This window comes from Lepidochelys kempii, chromosome 1, assembly GCF_965140265.1.
Source record: "Lepidochelys kempii isolate rLepKem1 chromosome 1, rLepKem1.hap2, whole genome shotgun sequence".
In the NCBI taxonomy this organism is placed as follows: domain Eukaryota; kingdom Metazoa; phylum Chordata; order Testudines; family Cheloniidae; genus Lepidochelys; species Lepidochelys kempii.
The window spans coordinates 111,207,733-111,228,054 of record NC_133256.1 but is presented as its reverse complement, the minus strand read 5'-3'; the positions used below and the strand labels follow the sequence as shown (position 1 = coordinate 111,228,054).

At 41.5% G+C, this 20,322-nt stretch overlaps 1 protein-coding gene across 1 annotated transcript in view; it reads left to right on the top strand.

Moving 5' to 3' along the window:
* RASA3 (RAS p21 protein activator 3) overlaps nt 1-20,322 on the top strand; it is a 264,785-nt gene that overhangs the window by 2,829 nt on the left and 241,634 nt on the right. The gene's annotated exons all lie outside the window — the stretch shown is intronic.

The window sequence follows — 20,322 nt, the reverse complement described above, 5'->3', positions numbered from 1 at the left end:
CTGGGGGTTATTAAAAGTGTAGAAAAACCTAGAGAAGGAGTTAATTCAAGTGTTATAAGTGGAAGACCAAGGCATTGAACTGCATACACCATAACAGAAACATCCAGTGAAATCTGTTGAAAAGGGAGCAACTAAATTCTTGCAAGCACAAATATTCTCAGAGTTAGATGCGAGCAGAACATGTTTCAGCAAGTAAAGTTAGATAACTCAAGTTCTAAATTAATTATTTTTAATGCAACATTTGTGCATGATAAATTTAAGTGACTGTTCACATTTGTTGTATATCTTTGGTATTGTACAGGTTTCTGAGGGATTATATAGCCCTGAAGTCATAACTCATGCTGTTTTAATTTGGGGCAGGTACACAATAAGTTTTGCAGAGATCAGGACTTTGTTATGTCTGTCTTTCACTGATTTATATGACATTATAGATCAGCCCTCTTCTGGGTTCAGTTGCCTGAGGAATTTCTTACAGTTTTGGCTGCACATTTTTTGAATATACATATACAAATAAATAATATAATATATATATATATATATATAATATAATTAATATACATATACAAATATGCATATACAAATAAAGTTGATAAGACTTTGACTAACTGCCTGGAAAAGGTGTGTCTATATTAAGTTTGGTGGCAGGTGGCATTTATTCTCAAATGATACTGTCAATTCAGGGATCTGCTGTCCTGAAACTTTAAATACATGAGAACTAGATACATGTCAATAGTTCATATTCTTAAATTCCTGAATAATTAAAGTACATTTTAAAAATGTCTATGTTTGGGACATCCAGGTTTGCACAAAATCCATTTATTCCCCAATTTTAAGATCAAAGTTTAAGTAATTTCTTCTATACTTCATAATAAATAATTAAATCATACATTATTAATAAAGCCTAATTAATTTAAGTCAATATTTAAAGCTAAACATGATATAAATCTTTCACATTCTAACCCTTTCAAAAAACAAAAATCTTAAAAATCACTAAAATGTTTCAGAATACATTAAATGAATTATTATTCTATCCAAATGTTAATATCAAACCATAAAAAAGTAAAAGCATACAAAATACATCTAAAAATATGAAAGAACAAACTGAAAAGTAAATACCCATTTTTTCTTATTATCACTTATAAAAGGGGGTAGGGGAAGCCACTCACTGTAAAATTTTAAACATAACCATAGTTTTCAAAACAAACCCATAGCTGTACCAGTTAGAGAGAGCAAAATCTCTCTGCATATATTTTAAAACTTTTAAATGGGAAAACTAACTCTTCTATCTTTAAAAAAGATAAATATGTAGTTGGCTTTTGTCTTTATAAGCGTTTCTTCTTGCAGTTACTTTATAAAATTTGTCCTTGAAGAACAGACAGATTTTGTATCAGTAAATCAAAGTATTGTTAACTTTCACATAATCGCATGAGATAATGAGGTATCATTGATTGGGTTACTTTCTATAATTTCTTCAAAATTATTTAATTACATACCACTTTATTTACTTTCTCAGTTTCATTATTAAAGAATTAAACCATGCATATAAAGCATTTCAGTGTTTAAATATGTGTTAATATGCACATGGGTAGATTCTTCTCTCTACTTGCATCTGCTCTGTTCAAGCAGGGGTAGGAAGAGGGTGCCAGGAAGCTGGTATAGCTGTTTGATTCTGTGGCAGCCATGGCATGAGTTACAGCAGCCCAATGGTTCTTTTACACCACATGAGTATGTCTCTGTAGAAACCATATAATTTGCCACTTCAGAACCAGCAGACGGCTGCTGTCCTCATTCTGAGTCACCCCCCCTCCAAAGGGAAGGGTGGTGGATGCTGAAACTACTATGCTAGTTCAGGCTGAGCTCGAAGCCATTCTCAATCCTCCCATCTGCTGAGGAAATTCTCAGCTGTGACTAGGCTCTGACTCTTCAGCAACATCTGGAGAAGGGAATCTGGCCTCTATGATTATACATTTATGTTGGAATTAATGTAAATATTGTTTTTTATTTTGGGGATTCAGTTCCCAGTATAGCACCCGTGACCCGGGTGATAGGAAAGTGAGCTCTGTAGGACTGTTTGTCTTCCTTGACTTGTTCTCTCTTTTGGGAGATTAATGTGAAACTTTTATAAAAGAGATCATGTGTAACACTATTCTTATCTAACCTGACTGGGCATCTTGGTTTTGAGTGTTTTCTGGGAAACATTTGGTTGATTTTCAGATGTTTTGGGTAATAAAATCCTGAGATAAGGCACTCCAGGGGCCAGTTTCAGCAACTGAACTGCAGCTGGCGAATCTGTCAGCTTATAGAACATCAAAAGATTTTTCAATAAAGCACATCAGTAAAACAAAAAAAGATTTTTTTAAAAAAAGGAAAATATACTGAATTACGTTTTGAATGATGTTTGAAGACTCCTGTTTAAAATTAAAGGATACAGAAAAAGAGAGATTCCTGGGGACAGTCCATTTACTTGCTGGAGAGCCAAATTTAAATTTGTTCAAAGAGTAACGAGTGTTTACAAAACTTACATTGAACAGAAATATTTGCATTATTTAAAAAAAATAAATCTGAAAGCAGGTTTGTTAAAATTTGAACATCCTCCTACAGTTCTTTGAACCCAAGGAATAAGCATGCTGTACTAGCATGAGAGTCAGAAAGTGAAGGTGACCAATCTATCCTGAGTGCCAAAGTGTCAACTGGCAAGTGCATTTATGGGGGCTAATTTAAAAATATAAATAACATTCACAAAAGCAAATAGTAAATAGTTATGAATAAATTAAATTGTAAAAACTAAGAGAAAATAAACACCGGGTTATTTTCAGAACATCTAATGATATAATAATTTTCTGATGACTAAACCATACTAATACTGTTATAACAATATTGTTAAGAAACCTATTTTATACTATTCTGCAGTAGAAATTTAATTTGTCCTATAACATAACAGGAAAAACAATGATAACAGATCAGTCATTAAAGGCCAGATGGTGATTTATGCCAATGGAAGTACCTGAGTAAGTGCTTACCAGCGTGAGGAAGGGCTCGACAAAATCTTCTGCACATAGCTAGCCTCTCTAGCAATGTAATATTATTACTGGTTTCAGAGTAGCAGCCGTGTTAGTCTGTATTCACAAAAAGAAAAGGAGTACTTGTGGCACCTTAGAGACTAATAAATTTATTTGCGCATAAGCTTTTGTGAGCTACAGCTCACTTCATCGGATGCAACACACACTGTTAGCCGATGGCCAAGGATGTTTGGTGAGGTGCCAGCTATGCCCGTTTATACCATCCGTGACTTTAACTGCTAGGACGCACTGTCCCTTCGCGGCGGGCAGCCCGGGCTAGGCTGACGGATGCCCCAAGGTCCTAACCACCCGTGACTTTAACTGCTAGAGCTCAGAGCTCCTTCGCAGTGGGCAGTCAATACTGACTGACAGGTGCCCCAATGGCAGCACTAAGAGCCTCTCCACACCCGTGACTTTAACTGCTAGAGCTCAGAGCTCCTTCGCAGCGGGCAGCCAGGATTGACTGACAGGTGCCCCAAGAGTTTGCCCCGTGGAGGCGGCACAACTCAACGCTAGGCTCTTAGTACTCTCACCTAATGGCCAGGCTTTAGAGCCAAAACGGCTGAGGTTCTTTAATTGTGTTGGCTGCTTTACAGTAAACCAGAGAAAACAAGTCAGGCTTATGCATAAATGGTTACCAAAATTTATTAAGCTAGATTCTAATCATGTGGTTACAAAATTGCTAGTGCCTACTTATTTAAATGTAGAGATGTTACACACACAAACAAGTTACAAAACTGAAGCCACAATCCCAAAGAAAGAAAACAAAGTATAGAGCTCTATTTCAAAATATGTGTACACTAAAGGTAGGAGATCAGGTGTGGGTGCTTCTTACCCTCCTTGCATCTCTCGATTCCAGCGGTGCCAAGCCAGGATCGGTCACTCAATTCCGCGGAAAGACGAATAAGGGACAAGGCGTAGGGACCCTCTTAGCTGCAGAAGCCTTGGGAGGCTGTCACTTATCTGACCAGCAGATAGATAGTGAAAAGCACTCAAAAATCATGGTGCTGTAGGTCCCCTACTTATACCTCTGTACTCCTTTATTCTCTTTCTCCTTTCTTATGCCAAATTGAGGCTGGTCTGTCGGGGTGACGCCAGCTTTCGCAAGAGTAGTTTACACTTGCAAAGGAGAGAAACAATAAGTTTCGACTACTGGACACTTCTTTTATCAGGGTAAATATTTTCCCACCTAGGATGTTGGTGTGTGTGCATCACGCTATTTAGTAGGGGCTAAGAGCCATGTCTGTCACAGGGCCTCTGCCTGCTGTGAGCTTAATCGTCGTATCTGTTCCCAGAGGCACATTGTAGCAGCACACCTGTGCTTTCACAGCTTCAAAGGCTGTGCTGGAATATATGTTAAGTGCCCTGTTCCGGCTTCCTCCTGTGTTTCCAGCAATGCTGGTCTGAGGGGGGGGGGGGCTGGCTGTCTGGCTACACACACACATATATCTTCTTACTATATGTTCCATTCTATGCATCTGATGAAGTGGGCTGTAGCCCACGAAAGCTTATGCTCTAATAAATTTGTAAGTCTTTAAGGTGCCACAAGTACTCCTGTTCTTTTTATAGAGAAGAGAGGATATAGTTCAAAATTGGGGAGTATTAGTAAAAGGATATTTTGTTAATTAAATAGACATGATCTAGGGCTGGAGAAATGATCTAGGCCAAAGTTGGGGACTTAAAATCCTGACATTTACCAAGACTGAACAGGCATTTTTCCTACTCTGTAGAACTGTTGATCCAGTTAAAGAGCTACTGTTGAATCAGATTTGAGATTTTAAAAGATGATCTCCTGCCCTCTAGTGTTTAAGAGCTTGTCAGCTGCTGTGCAGTGTTTTGCCTGGTTTTCAGAACCAGTCTTGCATCCGTTGATTAATTAACATCACGTTTTTCTTATCCTGCTGGCTCTCTGGGCACTAGTGATTATTAGAAACTTAGACAAAGTATTAGTTTGTAGCGGAAAATTACACCGGAGGATTAATTGTGATCTGGTCATTCACTGTCAACAAGCTGGAGGTGGAAAAGAGAGATACAACTCACCACTGACTGATATCTGTTTTAATTTGTGTCTCTTTTTTTTCTTTTTTGGAAGCCTGTGGTTCTAATTGGTGTATCTGTATTATGAATTTCCATATGTCTCACAATCTGAGTCAATAAAAATGCTAGCAATGATATGCAGCATAGGCACCAGACTGATGTAAAAGGTGCAAGAGGATACGTGTATTTTAAGTACATCTAAATGACTAAAAGGAGGGATTGAGGTATTCTGTACCCAAAACTCGTATTTAAAACAGGGATTCATTGATCTGACCTAGTAGTGGCTGTTCTTATGTCTACTTGCTCCTTGGTGTTTTTGCTGATGGTGCTATTTTGTATGGGTGGTTAGTTATTATGTAGACCAGTGGTCACCAACCGGTCGATCACGATCAACTGGTCGATCCTGGATCCTCTGTCAGTCGATCATGATCTCTGGCCGCTAAAAGATGGTGGCGCAGCAGGGCTCAGGCAGGCTGCCTGCCTGGCCCCACACTGCTCCGGAAGCTGCTGGCATGTCTCTGTGGCCCCTGGGGGGGAGGGGCAGAGGCAGCTCTGTGTGCAACCCAGACCCGCAGCACCGTCCCTATGGGGCGGTGCTTGCAGGCACGGGCAGCGCACGGAGACCCACTGCCCCCCTCACCTCCAGGGGCCCCAGAGACGTGCCAGCAGGTAGATGCTTCCAGAGCGGTGTGGGGCTAGGGCAGGCAGGCAGCTTGCCTGAGCCCTGCTGCGCTGCTGACTGGGAGCTGCCTGTAGTAAGCGCCTCCCGGCCACAGCCTGCACCTCGCAGCGCCTCCTGCACACCAATCCCCTGCCCCAGTCCGGAGCCCCCTCCTACACCCAAACTGCCTCCCAAAGCTTGCACCCCCTCCTGCACCCCAATCCCCTGCCCCAGTCCGGAGCCCACTCCTGCACCCAAACTGCCTCCCAAAGCTTGCACCCCTCACTCCTGCACCCCAACCCTCTGCTCCAGGCTCAGCCAATGCACACCCCACAGTTGAGAATGTTACACTAATTTGTGACAATCCCTGCAGAATTTTGGATCTATAAACCACTAATAAAAAGTAAAACTCACTAAATGTTCAGTGGATTCTATGAGATTAGGTGCTGTGTGACCATATGACTCCTACACCCAAACTCCCTCCCAGAGCTTGCACACCTCACTCCTGCGCCTCTGCCCCAGGCTCAGCCCGGACCCCCTCCCACACTCTGAACCCCTCGGCCTCAGCCCAAAGCCTGCACCCCCTCCTACATCCCAACCCCCTGCCCCAGCCCAATGAAAGTGAGTGAGGGTGGGAGAGAGCGAGCAACGGAGGGAGGGGGGAATGGAATGAGCGGGGCGGGGCCTTGGGGAAGGGGCAGGGTAGATCCTGGGTTGATCTTAAATTCAAAAAGTGATGTTGTGCTTAGAGGTTGGAGACCACTGACGTAGACCATGCTCCCCCAGATATGGATACCTCTAATGCTTTTCACATAGACCATCAAACAGTAGTCGGATAACAATGACTATCAGGCACTAATGACCTACTCCAAATTTCAATCTGAGACCACAGGTGAAAAGCTTCATATTTCATTATCAAGCCCCTGAGCCATTCCCCTGTTTACCAAATACAACTTGGCTATGTGATCATGTATAATAAAGTGTTTCTAAAAATAGCTGAAAATCATATAGATACAATTTTGCAAAGCTTCATAATCTGAAGTCTAAACCATTGCAGTCATCAAGTCTGAGAATACAGAGTGAGAAGGCATGTTGGGCCAAGTTCATTCCTAATGTGTCCCCATTATGGTGAATAGTTATATCAGCGATAAACTTAGACTCTTGATTGAAATTTATAATCCACGGAGAACTCTTCTGAATAAGACTTTAGGAGTGAATACTGAAACTTCCTGCAAGAGCCACGGACATTTATAATCTTAATCTCTGTTATTCTCCCAAATGTAGGCAGAAAGGATTCCATTTGACACAGGCTGCTGCAAGAAGCCCTTTGACATAAGAAGATATAATTTAATAGTTTCTGAGAGTGCAGGAACCCATAGTGAAATCCCAGCCCTAATGAAGTAGGATTTCACCCCAAATGTCCCAACAGTGAGGGTGCTATCTTTTTCACTGGGATTTTTTCTTGACTTGGACATTGTTTTTATTCATTATTCAGGAGTAGTTTTACCTTCTATTTTTGATAAATGGCTTCATTTATAAAATGTTTATTAATTGTGCAGAAGGGACATGTTATAATCAAACAACTAAGAACATAAAAACTAATCTCTTCTCAAAAAAGAATGCATGAAATATAAAACACGTACACAATCCTTAAAGGTGCATACAGGAGCAGTCCTGCTTGTCTAGTTTATATGAATAATCGCATAAGGAAAATAATCTTTGGCCCACAGTACAACATGTAACAAGAAAGTACAACTATGCAATGTAGAAATAAATAAAAATACTCCCACCCAGCAAACAGGCCCATGCATGTTACATTGTATTGATCTGTATGTTCATGTATACATTTCACACATAGCACTATAAAACAACTATCTGTACTTCTCCATATCTGTAGATTTTTCCCTATGAAATTTAGAAATGGATTCTATATTGCGTTAAAGTAATTCAGTTTAACTTTTGTTCCAAATACAATATATTTTTGTATGAGACTGTTGTTGCAAGGTCTGTCAGGTTATTGTAGATAAATTTTCCATGTCCTTCCATTATTGTAGAATAATCCTTTTAACATTATTAGACTAGGAGAAAGCCATTCTGCTAATGCTTTAGGATTTCTTTGATTTCTGAAAGATGAAATATAGCAACAGAAGATTCCAATTATAAGGTATATTATTTAATTACTAACATTTTGGTCTAAATTAATTGTACCTTTTTGCATTCCAGGAGCATGTCTGTGGTATCCAATTATAGCTAATCATTTCCATAATTTATTTCAAGTATACATATGTGACCTATGTATTATAAAGAACTTACATTTCAAACATGCAGACAAAATCTGGAACAAAATCTCAAAAGAAGAGTTACCAGTCAATAAGCAGTATGGCATTGATTTGCATTGCCTTAATCTTCCATAGATTATATTGGATCCCAGCTCACAATTGCTCCATGCATATTTCTATTTGCCATCTTTTACTTTTTTAATTATAATTTTCATACTCCTCTTTTAGCAGATCTATGAGAATGATGTTAAAGAAAACATAAGAGGCATATATGCAGAACTTGTATTGCTTAGAATGTTGTTGGGCATAATCCTATTACAACAAAGGAGACAGAAAGGCTATGCTACAGGAAGTGAGACAGAAACCTCTTTACATCCTGTTCCCTTATTCTGTCATCTGCATAAAAACAAGTAAAAGAAAACCAGCATCTACACACTGTTGCTCCAAAATGTAATTTTTTCATGTCAGATGTGACCTGCTGAAGAGAGAACGCACAACACAAGATAAAATAGTTATTACTTATTGCCGAGGTGTAGCAACAAGGATAAAAGCTGTGGCAGGCTGACCATTTCCTGCAATATGAACTTTACTGAATTATGTTAAACCTTACTGAATTAGGTTTAAAGCTTTGAAGGTCCATTGTATTAAGAATGCAATTGTGCATGTGGAATTGTATGTAACTTAGGCAGGCCATTCATTCAATTTTAAACCGGACAGTCCTCTTCTTCGGTGCTTTGTCCCCCACCTAGTACTGAGACAAAACCATATGTGGTTTTGTCTAGTATCAGACAGGGGATGCCATTTTGAAAAGCATGCCGCTCCCGCTGCTCCTGCCAGTGTGACCTCAGATGCACTGTGTGTGTGAGTTCATGCCAATGGAGGCAGAGCAGTGTGATCTTCCAAATAGTGTCCTCCGTCCAATGTGAACTTGTATGCACATTATGTGTGAGGTCACACCAGTGGGGTGGGACACACCATTCCTGCAAGTACCAGAATGTCTGGTATTTTGGGAATCCGTGAGTGACAACCCTAAAGTAACTTCCTGGAGAGGAGGGGGATGCTAATATAATTCCTTTGGTTATCAGCACTTCGAAGCCCCTGCACCTCCCAGAGAGCTACACACTAACTAGTTCAAACTGGATTCCCTAGGGATCAATAGACAAAGAAAGGATTTTTGGATAAACACCTAGCAACTGGGGAGCTGAAAGTCTGAGAGTGGGTGCCTTGCTGAAATAATGAGGGGAAATGAAGCTGCAGTAGGGGACGTATGCCTCAAAAGCCAAGTCTGTACAGTGCTGAGCATCTCCTGCCGTGTGCTGAGCAACCTCAACTCCCACTGATATCAGTGGAATAGGGTCTCAGCTTGTTTCTGTATAAGAACTGAGGTGCTCAGCACCTTGCAGGTTCAGACCCTGAATTAGCCACTTGTTTGTGTTTTTTTTTTTTATTGCTACAGGCTTTTATGTTGAGGTAAGTGCCTGACAAAGAGGCTCCTGCAAAACCAGCATTTTACTCTTAATAACACTAGTTTGAGTATATGCATATAAACAAAACACTTAAGTGGATTTTGTGAAAGAAATATCGTGATTGTTGGGATCTACTGTCTAATGTCTCTTGTAGAAAATGGTCTCAAATAGATTTTATGCTGTCTTCTTTTGGTTTTATTTTTCCTCTGTAAATGTGTTTTCCTCATAAAGCTGGCTGTTTTGTTTATTGTTTTTGTTTTGTTTTCTAATGGTATCAGGATTATGATGATGAGGAATCACATGGAGTGTGTGTATTTAGGATACCTCTTGGAACAGACAAAGTAGGGAGATAACAAGCAGGAAGCACTTCAGGCTTCCTGATGTAAACCGTTGCATAGTCCTGCTGTGTACTGTTGAACAATTAGCATATTTCAACCCAGAGTGTGCTGGAGTTTAGTGGTTAAGTGAATGGAGCTGTTGTAAGGCTTAATTAACTAATGTTCGTAAAGTACTTGAATCAAAGTTCTGATATCAGTGAAGTCAACATAAAAACTGTCTAAATAAAAACTGCTCAAGAACTTCAGAAATGTGGGTCACAATGTATAAATTGAGAGCAATCAACCTTACTAGTTCCCACAGATTCTCCTCTTTGATCCTATTCCTATTCTTTGATCCTATTCTCCTCTTTGATCCTATTCCTGATCTTAGATGCCCCTCTGCACATCTGCTCCTGTCTGCTGGCATGGACCCCTTTCTCTCTTTCCTGTTAGCCAGGCTGCATACTCTAAAATGTCTCTAATGGTGTCCCTATCAGTTCTCTGTGGAAACAACCAGCTAGCATTTGTTACCCATCAAATCCCCAAAGTGTGAATTCATAACACCTCTAGTTCAGGCATTATAACTGATGCTGACCTGTGCTATAAAAGCAGTGTGAGCTTGGGGAGGGGACACACAGTCGCTGGCACGGGGAGATGAGGGGAATGAGACTATTGCAGGGAAAGGGGAGGAATGGAGACGCACACAGAATCCCTGGTATAGGAGGAGCAATCAGAGCTTGTGGTAAGAGGCGAATGGGATACACACAGAACCCCGGCATGAAGGAGGTTGTTGTTGGGGAAAAGGGGTATCAGTAAGTCCGTGAAATAGAAGGGGATGGGAAGGTGGTGGTACACCAGGACCTTGTGCAGGAGAGTGGAAGGATGCAAAGAACCCCTGGTGTAAGCTCAGTCTAAAAGAAGCAACAAAATGTACTACACCTTACAGCAAATAATTTTTTGAATGTGGTTAATTAACTCATTGCTTATAGGAGACACAGCAGAAGTGAGCTTTAGAAGAGTTTTGAATGAAGAGGAGCTGGTGGCCTGGCAAACAGGTTGGGTGAGGAAACCCAGTATGTTGTGTTGCTCACACCCAAAATCAAATGATTTGTATTAAAGGTGAAATTCTCACCTCTGCCAATGACCAGCACAAGGCCTAGCCACAATTTAAGCCCCACATATCTCCTCAAATAGGGCTTCTGTAATTCACAGGACTTGTGCTGGTGCTGTCCCCCAATACTCCAGATTTCACCCATAATGTTTGATTCCTGCCACATTTTGTGGTATGTCAAACATGCAGTAAAGCTCACCTCCCTGTGTGTTTGTGATATGCTACACCTTAACTAAATTATATGAGAGAACCAGAAATAATTTGGTGTATTCCTCTCCTTTCCCTGCCATGTGCCTCATTTGCCAAAAATACGTCAGGAATCAAACATTATGGGTGAAATCTGGATTTAAATAATGTTCCTTCAGAGATGGTGTTCAACAGCTAAAAGACCATTTTCCCTATTTGGAGCCTCTACCCAGACAAAACAAAAACCCCAAACCCTGTGGCAGTGAGTCCCAGAGCCTGGGTCAACTGACTAAAAGGTAAGTCTGCTCTACAAAATTAAATCGACCTAAGTTACTTAGACATACAGCCACTGCAGTAATTAAATCGCTTTTGGGTGTCCACATTACACTCCTTGTGTCGGCATTGCATGTCCTCACCAGGAACTCTTGCACTGATTTAACTGTCAGTGTGGGGCATTGTGGGATGGCTTCTGAAAGGCAGCAACAGTCAGCATAAGCAATGCAGTGTCTATACTGACGCTGCGTCAACCTAACTATGTTGACCTAAACACTACGCCTCTCATGGAGGTGGAGTTATTAAGCTGGTGTAGTGGATGAGTTACATCTGTGGGAGCTACAGTTTAGTGTAGATGCTTACAGAGTTAGGTTGATGTAATTAAGCTGTGTTACGTTGATCTAATTCTGTAGTGTAGACCATGCCTCAGGCTCACAGAGTTCAAGCTGTGGGGCTAAAAATAGCTGTGTAGACCCTTACGCTGGAGCTCAGACTCTGTAAAACTGCAATGGGTAAGGATCTTGAAGCCTGATCTCCAGCCCAAGCCCAAATGTCTACACTAGTATTTTTAGCCCCATGGCTTGAGTCCTGTGAGCCCAAGTCAGCTGACTGGGACTCTAAGACTTGCTGCCCCAGATTTTTGTTTTTGCTGTGTAGACATACCCGCTGAGGCCTGTGTTTTGTCGGGGACAATAACAAGTGTTTTAAACATTTTTCCTTATGATGAAATATGATTATTTTGTTATTTCTGAATGCTAGTATTAGGGATGTGGGTGGCATTTCAGATGGCCTGACATGAAATCTGAGAATTACATCTTTCATTAACTGCCAACCTGATTGTTCTGGGGATCTTGATAAACCTGTTCTTTTGGTAGCGTCCTGAGCTAGCTTTATGTTTTTGGTTACTATCATATGTTTTGTGACCTTTACGTTTGCAGATCCATTTGTAACATGCATTCTATTTGCCCAGTGTCTATGATATAGCCAACATATTAGTTATTCCAGGTAACAAATGAAATCGCTTTTCCACCTGATGTAGTCTTCATTTCCACTTATTTCCAGGGGGTATAGGCATATTTATGGAATGGTGTAAACAAATGTTCCTTTCTACATCCTTTTGGAGAACTAGTGAGGCCAATGTGATTGTGGCTGGGCTAGGTTTGTGCAGATGGGGAGAATCTTCACAGGAGGCCCAGGTGATATGTGCATGTTCTCACATACAGGCCCCACAGGGTGAGGGGTGGAATTCTACAGTTTAAAGGGTAGGTCCATGGGAGCATTAGTGGGACACAGCATTCTCCCTTTGGGTGCAAGCGGATTTCCCACAAGTTACAGTTGGTCACACCAACAAGGACTATACTCTATATGACTAGAACATTGTATGATTGCAAATACATCCCCTGCCCCATACATTTGCTTGGGTTTATTTTGGGCAACTGCTGCCAGCAGGTGCTACATGGGAACATAGCTCCTTTAGCATGGGGAAGAGGGAAGCCAGTGGAACAGTGGCAGTCTTGGGTCTCCGTGCAAAAGTCCCTACCCCTCTAAGCACTCAATCCTGAAGTCAGTGGGAGTTTTGTATGCAAGGTCTTAGAGGATTAGGCCCCCTGTATTCCAAGGTCTTTGTGGCACTAGGATTTTCTTGGATTTAGTGGGTTGTACCTTCCGCCATCTCCGTGTGTGTGAATGAAACTCCCCCTCCAATAGGACAAAGGCTATGTATAGAAACTGAGGCCAAAATTTCCAACTTGACTTTCTAAAGTTAGGCACTTATAGATCTGTATTTAGGCACCTACATTAAATGTGCTTGATTTTCAAACAACTACATTCTGAAAATCAGATATTTTATTTACGGCCTAACTTTAGTTCCAAGTTTAAAAGGTTGACTTCTGTTCCCAAACTCTCATGTGGGGTTATAATATGGCCCTGTATGTTGCAGAGAGAATGATAACGCAAGTTAACTTAACGAAATTTGGAGATCAAGTATAACAAACTCAGGCCAGAGATATTGTAGAATTCAACTAGGGGGACCAAGTGTCCTGATTTTATAGTGACAGTCCCAATATTTGGGGCTTTGTCTTCTATAGGCTCCTATTACCTCACACCTCCACCCTGTCCCTATTTTTCATGCTTGCTATCTGATCACCCTAAATTCAACATAAAATTTGATAGTGAGAGCTCACTACAAGTCAGATAAAACTAAATATGAATTTAAAATGTACTTGTCTAGTAATTAGTGGCCATGGAAACTGTTCATCGTTCTCAGAAAAGATGATCAAAACTAAAATTATACTTGTGTAATATTAATTGCATCACTATAATATCCTATACTGTGGAAAAAATGTGAAAGTTTGTGTATACTCTAAGCTTGCTTCTTCTCCTAGAAAGGTCAGAGGATAAAAGTATTATGCCCTGACAGGCAGCCAGCACCACTTTACACCTGTTATTAGTTGCACTCAGCATAAAGAAAATAGACTCTCCTGTCCAAATCACAAAATCAAAGCCTGAAACACACACAGTTCAGCAGAACATTCAACTCAAACCTCTAACAGTTGAAATCAGTCTTGGTTCAAGTTCAGACAGGCTTTATGTGCTGGCGTTGGTTTGCTGGAATTTTGGTTTGGGTCTGAACTTTCAATCAAAGATGGGTATGGACCTTTTTAGGTGTATCTGTAGATTTGCAGTTATTCCAAAAAGTCTATCACTGTTGAATTTTGGGTGCTATATTCCTTTTACATAGATGGCCCAACCACATGTCCTCAAGGGATTGCAAAAGCCATTTTACTTGATTTTTTTGGAATGGGGATTGGGTAAACTTAGCTTAGTTTTCCTGATCCAAACGGAAAATCAGAAAAAAAACAAATAGTGGTCACCTCACTCTTGATGTAACTCAATTGACTTCAGTGTAATTACACTAGGATACAATCTAGCTCATTATTTTATCATCTGTGTCTGTCTGGCTCTGCCACCTCGTCTTTTAGCATGTTATTTATTTATTATTAATTCCGTCAGTAAGACTTTGTCTGAACTAGGATTTGAAGACGTGGTGTTAGAATGTGTTAGAGAACACCTGCTAACTAACACCTTCTAAAAGTCTAGCACAGACAAGACAGTGTATATTTTAACACATGGTAAACTATTCAAATTAAAGCTTAAGGAGGAGCCTAGCCCAGACTGGAAAGAAGCTGTGCCATTTAGGCTCTCTAATGAAGCTGTCATTTCAGTAATGCTTTGTGTGCTTCTGTTACATTGAAGTGCAGTGAAGGTGGGGAGGGCAAATAAAACTGCCAATAAAATGGTATCTTGCAAATTCTCTATTGCTATTTAGTATAAGTTTCTGGGAGTATCTACAATTTGCTAGGTGCAGTATGAATCCACAAGACGGCAGGCCCCTGCCACTAAGAGCTCAAAGTCTATAAAAGACAGAGCAAACAGAGAAAGAAGAACAAACAAATAGGGTGATCAGGAAGTGATTGTCTGTTTCCTGAAAATGAGCCAGATTCTCTACTGGCATAAAGAAACTGAGATCAGTGGAATTATGCCAGCAGAGAACTTGACTCAATACACTTTAACACATGTAATTCCTGGATTGTGTAGCACTGTGATTCAGCAAACTGCAACCTCTATGGCAGTTTCATTTGCACTTTAAAAATGTAAGTTTTTTCCATGAACCGAGTAATACAACCAGTGCAGAAACTCCTGTGTTTCTAATTTTAATTTTGTCCCCAGAGTTTGTTTTGTCTGGTATCAAAGGAATGTGGGATTAATTAGATTATAGCTTTTAGATGTTTCTTCAAATCATATAATCAACCATCTAAGTAGGAATGAAATAATTGTGAACCAAACTTTGCAATCTTGAACTTATCTCACATACTTACTGTAACAAATATGTAACAACAAACAATGGATCCATTATGGATTGGCACTCAGCTGTTGGATATGAACTCCTGTGGATGCAAGATGTTTGAGAATAAGCATTGCCTAACTGTTGGGAGTATTGCAATGTCCTGGCATGTGTGAGTAATGTTGTTTGCTATTGGAGCTGGAGCAGACCTGTTCAAGTGTTTGTGATTATATTGCCCTTAAGTGGCTGTCTCATACAAGATACAGCAAGTCCTAATACTGCTACTGTCTAACCAGGGTCTTCTGGCTTTTGGGAAAGGATCCAAAGTCCATTGAAACCAATGGTAGTTTTTCTTTTGACTTCAGTAGGCTTTGGACCAGACCCTATTAGGAGTTTGTGGGTTTCCTGGAAGCAATGGTCCCAGCTTCCAAGTTATATGACTGATGCCACATGGGTACAGTTTAGCTGGTGACCATGGTGTCTATTATTTGTCTACGCAGGGTCTGAATGAATGCTTTCCTGACAGCTAGCTGGGAGGGGGAGAGACTGTGGGTGTGGTTATGTAAATACAGTTTGCTCCTGCTGTTTGCTCCTGTTTTGTTTAGATTTGCTTAGATATGCAGCAGATGTTTTGCTCATTGTAATCAACTTGGCTGGTGTTGGGTCACGTATCACATTAGTACTGAATGCAGGGGTAGTGAAATGCTGTTATCAATGTTGCGATTATTGTGGGAACGCAGGGAAGCAGGACTCTGTTTAACCTTTTCCAAATGGGGATGGGTCACCCTTAGCAGAGAGGACCTTGGTGAGCCAGGGGCTCGACTGCCAAAGCCCTGTGAAAGTCAGAGGGGGTAGGGACAGGAGTTCTAGTTAGGAGGCTTTGCCCTCCTTAGTTCTCTCTAGACTGGCTTAACCTGTTCTTTTCCACTAATCAAAGAATAGAGCTAAATAAGCTTGTTGTTTTAATTGCTTAATCAGAGCTAAAACCAGTTGCGGTAGGACTGTGTTTCTGCCCTGTCTGCTGAGAGCTGAAATCACTTGAGATAGGGCAGTTTTTCTGCCCAGTGTGCAAAAGAGTTGAAAATCACTGAGAGACTGATGTGCAGAGGTCACAATAGAGAGGCAGAAGGTGACTGACAGTCAGCTGGCGAATGAGTGACCAGCAGGGTGGCAGTGGATAGAGGCGCAATGAGCGGCCAGCAGGCGGCACCGGAGAGGTGTGATGAGCAGTGAGCAGGTGGCCAGTGAGCGGCCAGCAGAGCGAGTAAGGTGCCTCTTCACCCTGCACCAGGGTGGGAGGTGAACTCTGCAGATGTACCTCCGAACTCTGGGTTTGCACTGACCAAGGACAGCAACTGTGAGTGGGGTGCAGAAAAGGGTCGGGCATGTGAAAGTGACTTTTGGGTTGCTGGACTTAAGAACCTGAGGGGAAAAGGGCATGGCCCAACCTACTTGGGGGTGGTCTTTTACTCATGGTTTATGTTTATGAACCTTGTTTGCGGTGTTTTCCCAAATTAACTCTGAGTTACTTCCCTCCTTTTATTAAAAGTTTCTTTTCTACACTCGGAATCAGAGCTTGCGAGTGGGGAAATATTGCCTCTCAGAGGCCTCCAGGGGTGGTGTGTAATTTTCCCAAGTTACAGGGTGGGAGGGATCGAGCCGGTTCTGTGTTGTATCAATGGAAAGGAACCCCTAGATATTAAACCTGGCCCTGGTTGCTGCTGGCTGCATCTGGTAGAAGGGTTACATTTGACGCGCTATCTCAGAGTAAAAAGAAAAGGAGTACTTGTGGCACCTTAGAGACTAACCAATTTATTTGAGCATAAGCTTTCGTGAGCTACAGCTCACTTCATGGGATACATACTGTGGAAATTGCAGAAGACATTATATACACAGAGACCATGAAACAATACCTTCTTCCACCCACTCTCCTGCTGGTAATAGCTTATCTAAAGTGACCACTCATGTGTATGATAGCATGTGCATGATAAGTGACCACTCATGTGTATGATAGCATGTGTATGATAATTGAGGTTGGCCATTTCCAGCACAAATCCAGGTTTTCTCCCCCCCCCCCCCAACACACACACACACACACAAACTCACTCTCCTGCTGGTAACAGCCCATCCAAAGCGACCACTCTCTCCACAATGTGTATGAAAATCAAGGTGGGCCATTTCCAGCACAAATCCAGGTCTTCTCACCGCCCCCCCCCCCCCACAAACTCACTCTGCTGCTGGTAATAGCTCATCCAAACTGACCACTCTCCTTACAATGTGTATGATAATCAAGGTGGGCCATTTCCAGCATAAATCCAAGTTTAACCAGAACGTCTTGGGGGGGGGGGGAGAGAGGGTAGGAAAAAACAAGGGGAAATAGGCTACCTTGCATAATGACTTAGCCACTCCCAGTCTCTATTTAAGCCTAAATTAATAGTATCCAATTTGCAAATGAATTCCAATTCAGCAGTTTCTCGCTGGAGTCTGGATTTGAAGTTTTTTTGTTGTAAGATAGTGACCTTCATGTCTGTAATTGCGTGACCAGAGAGATTGAAGTGTTCTCCGACTGGTTTATGAATGTTATAATTCTTGACATCTGATTTGTGTCCATTTATTCTTTTACGTAGAGACTGTCCAGTTTGACCAATGTACATGGCAGAGGGGCATTGCTGGCACATGATGGCATATATCACATTGGTGGATGTGCAGGTGAACGAGCCTCTGATAGTGTGGCTGATGTTATTAGGCCCTGTGATGGTGTCCCCTGAATAGATATGTGGGCACAGTTGGCAACGGGCTTTGTTGCAAGGATAGGTTCCTGGGTTAGTGGTTCTGTTGTGTGGTATGTGGTTGACCCACGGAAAAGAAGCCCTTGAGGAATTCCACCATGATTTCAACAATTTCCATCCCACCATCAACCTCAGCCTGGTTCAGTCCACACAAGAGATCCACTTCCTGGACACTACAGTGCTAATAAACAATGGTCACATAAACACCACCCTATACCGGAAACCTACTGACCGCTATTCCTACCTACATGCCTCCAGCTTTCACCCTGACCACACCACACGATCCATCATCTACAGGCAAGCTCTGCGATACAACCGCATTTGCTCCAACCCCTCAGACAGAGACAAACACCTACAAGATCTCTATCAAGCTTTCTTACAACTACAATACCCACCTGCGGAAGTGAAGAAACAGATTGATAGAACCAGAAGAGTTCCCAGAATTCACCTACTACAGGACAGGCCTAACAAAGAAAATAACAGAACGCCACTAGCCGTCACCTTCAGCCCCCAACTAAAACCCCTCCAACGCATTATTAAGGATCTACAACCTATCCTGAAGGATGACCCAACACTCTCACAAATCTTGGGAGACAGGCCAGTCCTTGCCTACAGACAGCTCCCCAACCTGAAGCAAATACTCACCAGCAATCACACACCACACAACAGAACCACTAACCCAGGAACCTATCCTTGCAACAAAGCCCGTTGCCAACTGTGCCCACATATCTATTCAGGGGACACCATCACAGGGCCTAATAACATCAGCCACACTATCAGAGGCTCGTTCTCCTGCACATCCACCAATGTGATATATGCCATCATGTGCCAGCAATGCCCCTCTGCCATGTACATTGGTCAAACTGGACAGTCTCTACGTAAAAGAATAAATGGACACAAATCAGATGTCAAGAATTATAACATTCATAAACCAGTCGGAGAACACTTCAATCTCTCTGGTCACGCAATTACAGACATGAAGGTCGCTATCTTACAACAAAAAAACTTCAAATCCAGACTCCAGCGAGAAACTGCTGAATTGGAATTCATTTGCAAATTGGATACTATTAATTTAGGCTTAAATAGAGACTGGGAGTGGCTAAGTCATTATGCAAGGTAGCCTATTTCCCCTTGTTTTTTCCTACCCCCCCTCCCCCCAAGACGTTCTGGTTAAACTTGGATTTATGCTGGAAATGGCCCACCTTGATTATCATACACATTGTAAGGAGAGTGATCACTTTAGATAAGCTATTACCAGCAGGAGAGTGGGGTGGGAGAAGGTATTGTTTCATGGTCTCTGTGTATATAATGTCTTCTGCAGTTTCCACAGTATGCATCCGATGAAGTGAACTGTAGCTCACGAAAGCTTATGCTCAAATAAATTGGTCAATCTCTACAGTGCCACAAGTACTCCTTTTCTTTTTGCGAATAGAGACTAACACGGCTGTTACTCTGAAATCTGTACCACAGTTTTGTTACAATAAGGATAAATATCTGAGGATTTATACAATTAAGAAACTGAAGTTTTCTTCTCATCAATGCTCGAAACATTCCAAATGAGAAAGGAAAATGTCTCTGTGACCTGTAAAATATTACTAGGAGAATGTCTCTGAAAAAATTAGCCAGCCTCCATGAATGACAATTCATGAGAGTCATTAAATCATGTTTGTAACTTATTTCCAACAAAACAAAAGCCAATACTTCTTAATACACCCTGTTATTTGGCTTCAGATTTTATATATGCTCCAAGAGGAGTGAAGTTTCACTTGACTGGCTTTGCATGCTTAGACTATTTTGTGGGTTCAGTAGGTGTTTTCCATGAAGTATCACATTTAAAAATAAAAAGGCAGGGGGATGCATCCTCTAGACCAGGAGTTCTCATCTTATAGGCTGTGGACTAGTGGTGGCCTGGAGAGCACTTGCTGGTGGCACAGAGAGAGCTGGCTCCAGGGCTTAATTTGTAATGAAAGAAGTGCTGGGGCTCAAGCAAATTTTTTACTTTCATAACTGATGCCGCAAGCCCAGAGGTGCTGGGGCTATGAACTGCCAAGCTTAGAGGTGCTGGGCTCAACGCTGTCAAGCCCCGGCACAAATTAAGCATTGGTTGGCTGATCACAGAATGTTGTTTCTCCTCTCTGTTTCCAGCTTCTAAATTCCAGGAAAAGAAACTAGGAAAATACTTAATGTACTATTGATATTACTTCTCCATGTATGTAATTGCTGTAGCTGACACAAAGCTGACATGAGATCATGAACAGGAAGGGAGGTGGTTCACCCAGCCATCTCTCTATTAAGAGGGG